Source organism: Podarcis gaigeae (genome assembly GCF_964106915.1).
Source record: "Podarcis gaigeae genome assembly, chromosome: W".
NCBI classification, from domain to species: Eukaryota; Metazoa; Chordata; class Lepidosauria; order Squamata; family Lacertidae; genus Podarcis; species Podarcis gaigeae.
Genome location: NC_139695.1, coordinates 9,247,748 through 9,260,451, shown reverse-complemented (window position 1 = coordinate 9,260,451; position 12,704 = coordinate 9,247,748). Strand labels below are relative to the sequence as shown.

At 47.9% G+C, this 12,704-nt stretch overlaps 1 long non-coding RNA gene and 1 pseudogene across 2 annotated transcripts in view; both read right to left on the bottom strand.

Moving 5' to 3' along the window:
* Positions 1–12,704, bottom strand: part of LOC310835987 — a 131,057-nt gene that overhangs the window by 37,471 nt on the left and 80,882 nt on the right. The window lies entirely within an intron of this gene.
* On the bottom strand, positions 826–2,041 carry LOC310835970 (E3 ubiquitin-protein ligase RNF4 pseudogene; annotated as a pseudogene). Its single transcript has one exon. The product of its transcript is annotated as an E3 ubiquitin-protein ligase RNF4 pseudogene (transcript).

Below are 12,704 nucleotides of genomic sequence, written 5' to 3'. Positions count from 1 at the left end.
GATTAAGGCCTGGTGAGGTGCTGCTGATTAGCTGGATAGCCCATGTTTTCTACCAACGGAAGATTGGCTGGCATACATTTAAGATACAGGTAGGTAGCCGTGTTGGTCTGCCGTAGTCGAAACGAAATAAAAAAATGCCTTCCAGTAGCACCTTAGAGACCAACTAAGTTTGTGATTGGTATGAGCTTTTGTGTGCTCATGTATCTGAAGAAGTGTGCATGCACACGAGAGCTCATACCAAGAACAAACTTAGTTGGTCTCTAAGGTGCTACTGGAAGGCATTTTTTATACATTTAAGAGAAAGTCTTTCATTTAAGAGTTATCAACATAAAACGTTTTAAAGCAATTAGACCTATTAGTAGAGCAGCATCCCAAAGTTCAACAGGTCAAGCCATTCATAGTTCCACTATGACTACGTGACAGGGCTGAGAAAGGGAGTCACCGCAACTCAAGTTGACTTCATCATGCGAGGTTCAAGTCTTACATGCTTGCTGCTTGAAACATGGCCCTATGGGTGCAGCTTCCCCACAGCAAAGCGTTTCTGAAAAGCAGAGAATTACTTTATCCTCTGCCAACCATTTGAGGAGTGTTTCACATAAATGGCTTAGCTCATCTCCATTGGATTCTGCCCCACGTGGCAACCTCGGTACGGACTCCACTATGAACTGCTCCTTAAGCATATGCCTGGACAGGGAAAGCTGCTCAGATCTAACATGATGGCTGTATTCTCTTCAAGAGAAGACTCGGACCACCCAGAGTTCTTTGTAATAAACCATTCATGCATGCAGCGTTAGAAATGAGCCACAGTGTTGTATAAACCTTGGTCTTTATTAGGGCTACATCAACAGAAAGAGGGGTTTGCCACTAGAAAGCAAGTAGATGTGGAACAGACTTCCACCAGTGAGTGGTTGGCTTTGGTTTTTTACAAGGCAAATTGCAAAAAGAAGCTGCAGGTTGTATTATCATAGATGACTATGACTAGCCTAGTCTTGAATAGATGAGTTCACTCGACATCAGTCTTTTCTCAAAGCAGCAACAAAACTAGAACAGAAATGAGATATTGGCACAAAGCAATGTGGCAACAGCAGACATATCCTCCAAGCTGTTCTTCAAACATCTACAGACCTCAAAAAATGTGAGCTGCAAAAACCTTAAAGCAAAACGAAGCTGAAACAGTACAACTGGACTATAAGGAGGCCAACTGGGAAAAAGCGAAATTGCTAACTGTCATATTGAAGTCATATATACTGTACTTGGTGTGTTCTTTGGAGTTCACTCATGTTTATGAAGGCCACATTAGACTGTGTTCAGGAACACCCATGTCTTCACATATAAATTGGATGATACTCCTTTGGAGTGAGTTTCCTCCTACAAATTGGGCAAAAGTTAGCATACCTAAGAAAATTGCTGAGGCACTGACTACAGAAGATGTGGCCACATGTTGTTGACACTATAAGCCGTCCGCTTTGCACAATCTCTGCAAAGCTGTCTATGCAAATTCCACAACTCAAAGTGCCTGAGGATCTTGCAAATTCCCTCCTTCCCACTTCTCTGGGGAGCTTTCTAGTGGCAAGAGCACCACTCTCTGTGTGTCTGCTATCATCACCACCACCACTAAATATGAGGCTGTCAGACAATGGTTGAGGTCTGAACTCTCTATTGGGCTGCTGCCCACTCTCTCCAACAAGCACAAGAGAATCATTTTGCGTAAGATCAACAAATATAGGTTCTGAAGTTTCGCAAGTGAGGTCAACTACTTCCACATCAATGCTTCTATCCTTAAGGCTGTGTGGCAGGGAGGAGGAAGCGGAGGAGGAGGAGGGGATACAGGGTTCAGAAGCAGTTCCCACCATCATCTTGCCCAGAGTATGAGGAGGTCTTGCGGAGGTGTTGCGACTGCCCCTCTTGCTGTTGCTGTGCTGGGTTGCATTACATTCTGTACTTGTTGAACTCATGATGCACAGGGATGGGAGAGGCACAGGCTGCAGAGTACTTGCTTCCCCCCTTATCTCCGTGTGCTGCTCCCTGCTTAGTCGCCAAGCAATTCTGTAATGTGATAATGATGATCATGAATGCTCTCTCTAAAGCAACTTGATGCAACTGGTGACGCTTTGGAGCACCGTGACTTTCTTAGAGTTGCCTCTTTTATAGCAGGTACTCCGAAGCTGGAGCAAGTTCAACATCTTGAGGAGTTAGGGCAGGCTTCCTCAACCTCGGCCCTCCAGATGTTTTTGGCCTACAACTCCCATGATCCCTAGCCAGCAGGACCAGTGGTTAGGGAGGATGGGAATTGTCGTCTCAAAACATCGGAAGGGCCGAGGTTGAGGAAGCCTGAGTTAGGGTGTCTTTCGTGTTACTCTATAGAACTGCATTAACATGGGAAGAAACAGGATTAGGCTAAGAAGCAGGCACACAAATATTAGTTTTCTATCTTTCAGCCAAGAGATTAGCTAAAACAATTAGGATTATTATGAGGTGGAGCATCTTTCCCTACCTTGACAGTCCTCTTTATCCTTATTCTCTGATAAGGAGAAGGGAAGATCTCATGATGAATGTCTCTTCTTCAAGAAGAACCAGGGCACATACCCAAGCTGAGCATGATGGGAAATCTTAAATGAAATTCATTGGCGTTGCCTCTACTAGAGCGCACCTCCTATGGCTGCTCTTGCAAGAGGTATTTTCCAGGTATGACACATTCAATGTGTACACCCAACAGGGTGGATAAAAATCAATGATTTTAAAAAGAATAATTAAAAAAAATCTGTTTTTTATTTAAATTGGATTTTTAAAATAAAATGCTTTTGGAGGAAAGATCTTTCTAAAGATAGTTTTCTATTTAAGTTGCATTATAGTCCAAAGGCTATTCATCAGGAAATAAGTATTTGTTTTAAGTCTTTCATGTGTGCTAAAACTCAGTCTAAGTTTTTTTTTTTTTTTTTAACAAAACTCCCCCACGTTTAACCACATCAGTTAACAAACATGGATACATATGCTGTAATTTTATTGTTTTAGTTAAATACGCTATTTAAATTGTTATTAAGGAAATGATTATTTTTCTCCTTCAGCTGTCCACGGAAGCGCAGGTCAATTCTGTGTCCAGGGCAGCTGTTTACCAGCTCCATCTGGTACGCAGGATGAGACCCTCCCTGTCTGCAGACTGTCTCGCCAGAGTGGTGCATGCTCTAGTTATCTCCCGCTTGGACTACTGCCATGTGCTCTACATGGGGCTACCTTTGAAGGTGACTCGGAAACTGCAATGAATCCAGAATGCGGCAGCTAGACTGGTGACTGGGAGCGGCTGCCGAGACCACATAACACTGGTCTTGAAAGACCTACATTGGCTCCCGGTACGTTTCTGAGCACAATTCAAAGTGTTGATGCTGAAATTTAAAGCCCTAAACGGTCTCGGTCCAGTATACCTGAAGGAGTGTCTCCACCACCATTGTTCTGCCCGGACACCTGGATCCATCTCCAAGGGCCTTCTGGAGGTTCCCTCGCTGCGAGAAGCCAAGTTACAGGGAACCAGGCAGAGGGCCTTCTCGGTGGTGGCACCTGCCCTGTGGAACACCCTCCCACCAGATGTCCAAGAGAACAACAACTACCTGACTTTTAGAAGACATCTGAAGGCAGCCCTGTTTGATGGATTACTGTATTTTCATATTTTGTTGGAAGCCGCCCAGAGTGGCTGGGGTAGCCCCGCCAGATGGGCAGGGTATAAATAATAAATTGTTGTTGTTGTTGTTGTTGTTATCAGGGAGAGCATTGGTGCCAAAATGAGTTTGGCAAAGAATGGATTATTAAGGGAGTATTTCTAGTGAGCACAGTGCACTGGTGAGGCTGCACAGAAGCAGTGTCAAATGCTGAGGCAAACTTTGAAAAGAACAAAAAGTTGCATGATCCCTCCATAGCTTCTCGTTTGCCCAAGGCAGCAGGGCACTGTTGTGCATCTTGATCGGGCTCACAGTCAAAGCGACTGCACAGAAGCAGCGTCACTATTGTCCACCTCTTTTCCAAAGACTTTAAGTAAAACAAACTTACCCAGTAGCTTCTTTGGAAGCCGCCCTCGGACCTACAGCAGGACGAGAGACACAAAGAGGAGTTAGATCTCCAGTATGGCCCATGCTCAAACATCCAAGGAAGCATCCTGGCTCTTTTACTGCAGCTGCATAAGCATTGCTGGGGTCTAGCATGGGCAAAAGTGCACAGATTGAGAGACTGTTGTATCCTTGCAAAATCTTTTCCTGTGGCTTTTTGCCAGTTCCTCTGACAGGTAGTGGCAAGAGTGTTGAACTAAGACTGGGCAGACCAGGGTCCAAATCCACACTAGGCGTGAAGCTCACTGAATGCCCAGTCCCTGCCTCTCAGCGTGGCTGTGGGACTAAGTGGGAAGGAGGAGAACTCTGTACCGCCCCTTGAGGACTTGGCAGAGCAATGGTTCCACAGTAGCTTCACTTCTCTCAATCACATCAAAGTTGATGCATCGCCACAAATTGGCCAAAGACCTGCCTGACTCTGAACTGGTGAGGAGCAGCAAGGATGGGACACTTTAGCTGCATGCTCCTGTCCCAAGAACCCAGAAGATGGCTAAGCGCTTAAGGACAGGGCTGAGGTTTTGTCAGGAGACAAAGGTTCTTGAGAGCAGAAGCAGGCCAGGCCTAGGCAGCGCGGCCTACGAGGGCTACACAAATCTGTCAAGCCTAAGTGTTAGCAGTCAAATGCTGGCTCACTGTGACTCGGGACTCATCTTGGGTTCCCTACAAATGTAACCAGCCATCTCTGTGGGCCTCAGTCTGTGTGTACAGTGTGTGTGTCTCAGCCAGGATGTTGTGTTGTTGCAGACGGAGCGGCTCCAGGACTCCAGTTAATCAGTAACTAAGAGCTGTGCCTCTGGGAAGACAAAGAAGGCTGCTAGGAGCACTCGGTGTATGCTCTTTGACTATGCTGTTTCTGAACAAGTTTATTTTCTTCAGTAAAAGGTAGTGCTAAGAGTGTTGAGCTAAGACTGGGCAGACCAGGGTCCAAATCCACAGCAGGCCATGAAGCTCACTTAGTTACCATGGGCCAGGCACTACCTCTCAGGGCCATAAGCATTATATCAAGTCAATATTGCGAGGAACAACTGCATAGCTGAATTGAAAACCCCTAGACCAATTAACGGATCAATATTAAGACCACACCGTATCACTTATAGATCAAGCAAACCTGTGGCTGATTAATTTATTCATTTTGAAGTGTTCTACTCCCCTTTCCGGTTGAGAGAGTAGCTCTGTGTATGTTACAACAGACTACCATAAGCGAACAAGCGGCACACAGACAATCCAGCACTCTTTGGGCTGGTGGACAGCGTGCTAACCACTTGGGTTAAAGTGGTTATTCTTTTAGGTTAAAGAATATGGAAGTGATTGGCTGCACTATTGCCAAGTCAATGAAATGTTTAAACAGGATTTGAGGGGGAAAGGATTTGATGATAACAAATCAAAATTTGAAATTGATGTATTGAATAATAAATAATTTTTTTTGTCTAAAATGTATAAATTGCTACTTGAATGGCATTTGAAAGATGAAGAGGTAAAGTTGGTTATTGTAATGGTTATATGGGGTTGCTCATGCGTAAGTTGCCGCCACTCCTGGCTAGGTGGCCTGTTAAACCTTTCCTGGCTGGACAGCCCTTCACTTCATGGCTGTTCAGTCGCTAGCAGAATCCGTCAGTGGGCGTTTCTTGAACTTCTTCCAGCAAAGAAGTTCTTTGACGCCAAGTCTACGCCTACTTTCCCTGAGCGGAAGGCTTCTGCGCAGGGTGGGTGTGGGTAGCGGAGGACCTGTGCTCTCCCCGCTGGTCTCCAGTGAAGAGTCCTGGAGCCCTCTCTCCGATTCCCCCATCCGCCCCCCTTTATCCCTCGTGTTACGCTGATTTCCTTCCCCAGAGAGACGTTCTGTCTCTCGCTGACGTAGCAGTGTAGGTATTGCTGGAGTATACTGTTCGCTCTTTCTGCTTGCCCGTTGGTTTCCAGGTGTCTCGCCGTCGAGAAGCCCACCTCGACCTGCACCAAGCCCATGAGCTTCCTCCAGAACCGGGAAGTAAATTGTTTCCCGCGATCCGAGATGACCCTCGAGGGAGCCCCATGCAGCCTGAAGATGTGATCTACAAACAACCTGGCTGTTTCCTCTGCCGTTACCGCATGCGAGCAAGCTATGTAATGGCACATTTTTGTTAGCAGATCGACTACTACCATGACTGCTGTCTTCCCCCTTGACTTGGGCAAATCTGTCATAAAATCTATGGATACCACCTTCCAGGGTCTTCCCGGTGTGGGTAAGGGTTCCAGTAACCCTGGGGGTGCAGCCCTCTCCCCCTTTGCCCTCTGGCAGCGGTCGCACCCCCGTACATATTCCCGTACATCTTCCCTTACCCTTGGCCACCAGAACTGCCTGGTGACAAGCAACATGGTTTTGTGTTGACCAAAATGCCCTGCTGTTGGGTTGTCGTGGAGTTGTTTGAGTACCCTTCCCCTCAAGGTCTCCCCCGGTACGTACAGCGCTCCCTTGTAGTACAGTAACCCTTCCTTTTCCTCAAACCCTCCCTGGTTTTCCCTTCCGTTCCGGAGTTCCCTGATTTTTGTTTGAGCGAATTCGTCGTTTCTAGTAAGCCCGACTAGTTCTCGTTTCCCAACCAACACTCCCCCACACACCCATCGGTTCTCGGGGAACACGTGTCTGACTTCCGGCGGTCCCTCTCCTTTCATGTACTCCGGCTTCCGGGAGAGAGCATCTGCTCTTACGTTCTCCTCTCCCGGCATGTACCGGATCTCGAAGAAAAACTTGGAGAACTCCTGTGCCCATCGAATCTGTATCTGGTTGAGTACTCGCGCAGTCCTCCAGTATTCCAAGTTCTTGTGATCAGTACACACCTGGATCTTGTGCTGCTCCCCTATTAGCAGATGTCTCCATCGTCAAAATGCTGTATAAATTGCAAGCAGTTCGCGGTCATACACCGTGTAGTTTTGCTCCGACTTGCTCAGCTTCCTCGAGAAAAAGGCGCACGGGCTCCAGCTCTGCTGGGGCCCCGGCTGCAACAGTACCGCTCCGATGGCCCGGTCTGACGCGTCGGTCTCTAGCCTCATGGGCTTCTCCAGATCCACGTGCAGGAGCTGCTCTTCCGAAGAGAACGCCTTCTACAGCCTTTCGAAGGATTGCTGGGCCCCTTCCGTCCAGACAAACTTCTTTTTGCTACTGAGACAATCTGTGATGGGCGCTGTCAAGTGGGCGAAGTTCCTGATGAACTTCCAATAGGAGTTGCTGAACCCTAGGAACCTCTGCACGTCCTTCCGGGCTTTGGGGGTCTTCCATTCCAGCACCGCCTGCACCTTGCTGGGGTCCATAGCTAGGCCCTTGTCTGACAACTTGTACCCCAGAAACTCGACCTCCCTTGTGTGAAATTGGCATTTTTCCAGCTTGACCCACAACTGGTGCTTCTGCAGTCTCTTTAGCACTTCTCTGACGTCTCTGACATGTTGCTTCTCATTGTCCGAATAGATTAAGACGTCGTCCAAAAAGGCTACGCAGTTCTTGTACAGCAGGGACCCCAACACGTGGTGCATGAAGCCTTGAAAACAGGCGGAGCCCGACTGTAATCCAAATGGCATAACTAAGTACTCAAAGGTCCCCAGGGGGGTGAACATGGTGGTTTTCCATTCACCCCCCTCCCTCATTCTAATCAGATTGTACACTCCCCTTGTTGGAATCAGGCCTTATCAGAGGAATGTGCCACTCTTGAGGCACCCGGCTGATTTCCTTGTTGACCTCCCCGTCTGCGACTCCCGGCAGGAAACAGGCGAGGTCTCTAATCGGCGATCTTCCTCAAACGTGAGAAGAACATACCACTCCTTCACTCTCCTCCCTGCTATCCCCAGGGAGGGGAAAGAGACAGACAGAAATGTATTTACATGCATTTATTTCTGTCTTTTGCAGCAGTACAGAAAAACATGTCTGCACTCTCTTAACATCAACAGCAGAGAGAATAGACTCCTCCCATGTACTTCCAGTACAGGTCAGATGACACACTGAGCTAACATCCGGTGCTCAGTACAGTGAATGGACTGCCCCTTTCTTCCCATGGTAACAGTCACAAACATCAACATCCTGTTTGGCTTTCCAGCCAGCTGCAGAAGCTGCTGCTCGCTGCTGCATTGCTCCTTTTTGGTAACACCCCTGAGGTACAGCTTCGTAAAAAATTTCCCCTGCCTCACCCGTGTTAAAATGTCGTCATTCCTGGGCATTGGGAAGGTCACGGGTTCTGATACAAGGTTCAAGGCCCTGAAATCTACGACTAATCTAGGCTGATTAGTATCCTTTCTGTCCACAAAGAACACCAGACTGCCCCCCCACCGGCTTTGATTCTCTTATGAAACCTCTTTTCAGGTTCTTGTCAATAAATTCCCGCAACTCCTGCATTTCCCAGTCAGACATGGCATACAGTTTACCCACCGGCAGCTGAGCCCCTGGGAGTAAGTTGATTTGGCAGTCAAAGGGCCTATGGGGAGGGTAGTCTATCCGCCTCCTTCTCGCTGAAGACCTCCTGCAGGTCAGCATATTGTGGTGGCACCTCCCCTTTTGGCTCCACAGCCACCCCAGCCACCCTGGCCATGGTCATCCTTGGTCCCCCCCCCCAGACAGTGTTCCAAGCAGTGAGCTGACTCAAAGGTGACCGTCCGCTGATGCCATGCCACTACTGGATCATGTAGCTCACCCCTAATATTATTGGGGGTCCTGCCAGTGTGGCTATGTGAAAGGCAATGGTCTCCGTGTGCCTGGAAACCCTCATTCTCATTGGTGGGGTCTGGTGCATCACTTCCTCTCCCAGAAGTTCTCTGCCATCGATGGTGGTCACTTGCAAGGGGAAATCTAGGGGCAGCAGGTGGAGTTGGTGCTCCAGAGCGAAGTCCTTGCTGAAGAAATTGCAGTAGCTGCCTGAATCCAGCAGCCCCTTCACCTTGACTGGGTGCCCATTCGGGAATTTTAGCACCACTTCTATGGCTATAGCTGCCTTGGGGGGGGGGGTCTGGCTGGGGCACTTCTATTGGTTGCTTGCCTGGCTGCTGTGCCCGCTGACTGGCAGCCAAGCATTGGTATTTCCCTGCACCTGCCCCTTTTCATCCTCCTCCTCACAGCCAGCGGCTCCCACCATCCCTTGCCATGTCTTTCTTTGAGGGCAGACCCTGGCAAAATGTCCTGGCCGTTGGCAGAGGAAACACTTCTTGGTCGTTTTCCAATCCTTTCCCTCCTTCTTGCGACCTTCACTGGCGCTTGAAACCTCTCTCTCTCTCGCGCGCCATCTTTTTCCATTGGCTCAGCCGGCTGGGAAGACTGCCTCGGCATTTCAGGAATGCAGTAGTCATGGCAACGTTCCCCTCTCCCTTCGCGCTTCTCCTGAGCCCGTGCTTCCTGTCGTACTCCAATCGCAAGCACAGCCTTGGTCAGCTGATCCATCAACTGCGGGCGGGGCGCGCAGGAAAGCTCGTCCTTCACCATTGGGGACAACCCCTCCTCAAACAACATTTGAATGGGATCAGAGTCCAGATCCCACCCGAGCCGGTGGATCAGCATCACCAAACGCAACCAGTAGTCTCTAACTGATTGGCTCCCCTGCTTGCACCCCATCAATTCCCGGCGAGTCACATTTTGCTCCACTTCACTGGAATACATTGCATCCTGTGAAGAGAATCAGAACTTACAGGGTTAAGCAGTTCTGAGTGACGTCTCACATTTTGAGGCGTGGCTATATTTCACAGAGGGGAGTGTTTTCTCTGTGTCTTTGTTCCTTTCGCTTTTGCGGCAAGGCAGCAAGATGTGTGCTCTCTCGCCCGGTAATTTACACGATTAAAGACTGGAAAGAGATAAGCAAGAACGCTTGACTCCATCCAAAGGCCACACATCCATCGCGCAAAAAAATTTCCTAAGGTCCTTCAAGGCAGCATTTTGCGTCGCCATTAGGGGCCTGATCCATTCCCGGCCCCCATCCTGTAGATGCCCGACAATATAGGCTACCCTTTCCCCAGCATCAGCAAAGTCATTATGCTGCAATTCCAAAGCGTACTCTATTTCCGTTCGGAACGCGTTATAGTCCTGGTGCTTCCCCCCAAACTTGTGTACCAGTCCCGGTACCTTCCTTGCGACGGGGATGGGTCTGACCTGTGCATCCTGGGTCCGCCTTTCGTCTAGCCGCGCCGTCAGCAGAGCCACATGCTGTTCTAAATCTCGGTTCCTCTCCACCAGATTTTGCACTCCAGCTGCTGGCTCCATGGCGCCTGCTCCTCCGGTTTGGCTCTTGGTGCTGCCTGCCTGTCGCTGTGCACAATCAACATCAGGGACTGACGGATTGCTGTAATGGTTATATGGGGTTGCTCGTGCGTAAGTTGCCGCCACTACTGGCTAGGTAGCCTGGTTAAACCTTTCCTGGCTGGACAGCCCTTCACTTCGTGGCTGTTCAGTCGCTAGCAGAATCCGTCAGTGGGCGTTTCTTGAACTTCTTCCAGCAAAGAAGTTCTTTGACGCCAAGTCTACGCCTACTTTCCCTGAGCGGAAGGCTTCTGCGCAGGGTGGGTGTGGGTAGAGGAGAAGCTGTGTTCTCCCCGCTGGTCTCCAGTGAAGAGTCCTGGAGCCCTCTCTCCGATTCCCCCATCCGCCCCCCTTTATCCCTGGTGTTACGCTGATTTCCTTCCCCAGCTGCTGAGTCCCCTCTCTCCCTGCTTGGCCCTTCTCCGGCATCGCTTGGGAGCCCTGCCTCCACTTCTGGCTCCGATGTCAGTTCCCTGACAGTTATGATACACTGGGCCAAAGATTTGGGGTATAATATACAGTTAAAAGATTGGGGGAAACTGTGGAAGGAAGGATTACAATTTACTGCATGCAATGCTTTGAAAGAAAATGTGATGAAAATGATGTATAGGTGTTATATCACCCCAGTAAAATTAGCTAAAATGTATAAAATAAGTAATGAATGTTGGAAATGTAAAGAAAAGGAAGGACCTTTTTATCACATGTGGTGGGAATGTAAAAAAGTGAAAAGCTTCCGGGAAATGATATATAATGAGATGAAAAAGATGTTGAAACAGACATCGATTAAGAAACCAGAAGCATTTTTACTTGGCATTGTAGGAGATGATATTAATAGACAGGATTGTAAGTTGTTGTTATATGCAATGACTGCAGCAAGAATATTATTGGCACAAAAATGGAAGCAAGAAGAACTACCAACGAAAGAAGAATGGAGGGTGAAGTTGATGGACTATGCAGAATTAGATAAATTAACAGGAAGGATTCGAAACCTGCGGGATCAGAGATTCGTAGAAGACTGGAGTAAATATATGAACTATTTGAAAAGTAATTGTAATGAACAGATTACGCTAGTAGGACTGCAAGAAGTTTGGTAAGGTGGATAGTTTGAAATACTGCAAGAAAGTCTACGAAAAGCATTATTAGTTAAGGATAATTAAATGTAATCTAGAAATTAAGAAATGCAGAATAAGTGATAAAGAATGGGAAATCATCAGAGGTGTTGACGGAAGTCAAAAATATTGTATATGACGAGAAGATCTGTTGTATGACTGTTGGAACTGATATGTTTTTATAGATATAAGATATTTTTTAAAAAATGATGAATGGCATTGAGAAAGCGGGTAGGGAAAAGTCTTTCTCCTGCTCTCAAAGAATCATAGAACTGCAGGCCCTCGGGGACTTACGGGTTAGCGCCATCGGTAATGGCGGAATTCCTCTGACTAGGAGGAATTTGCTCTGTGGGAACCGGGTCTGGCCGCCATGGCGAAGGCGGGGACCCTCCAAAAATCACAGGCAGGTGAAGCCTGTGAATGTGGGATTCGGCGGGCACCTTTTGCGCCTCCCCTACTCGCAGGGAAACCCGATTTCGGGGCTCCGGAGCGAAGTGGGGTGAGCAGCACGGTGCTGTGAATCGACTGCTTCTTCTACGGAGCGAAGCCGCACAGCCATTGCCGGAGAGCGCTGACTTTTTCCTGTGAACAATTGGACTCTAAAAGTAACTACCCGTGAGTAAAGCAAACTGGAAACTTTTAAAGGGAAAAAAACAAGAGTCAATTCGGTACTCTAGCGGGAAGGCATAAACAGGAAGTCCGCCTTCCGCTTTTGTAAACAGATCAAAGAAAAGAGGCTGCAAGATAAAGTCTTGGAAAGCCGATCGTAAAGGTCTAATTCCTCAACATCAAAAAATAGTAAACCCCCCCCCCCCTTGGAAGCAGGAGAAGAGGAGGAGTTTTGGACTTTATATACCTGCAAGAGAGAGGGAAGGAAGCTAAAATTCCACCGCTCAGAACCTGGGAACGGGCTGCCATTAGGACAATAAGACTGCTGTACTTTGAAATGCGCACTGACTGTGAATAGATCACCCGCTGACAGCTAGCTCAGTAAGAGAGATACGTTGTTTTTAATTGTCTCACTCTGATCTTAAAAAGGAGGAAAAGTAACTGAAAATTGATACTAATTTTCCTGCTTGAGCTGTGTTTTGAAAAACGTTATTTTGGATTAATGCAAGTACAGATTGTAACTGTTCCCCCTAGAGGAAGCTTCTGAAACTGTTACAAGAGCTGGTTCAGGGGAATTTTCCACTTGTAAGATAAAACTCTGTGACTGTGGGACTGACCTTGGATTTTTTAAGTGTTATGGCAGATGGGAAA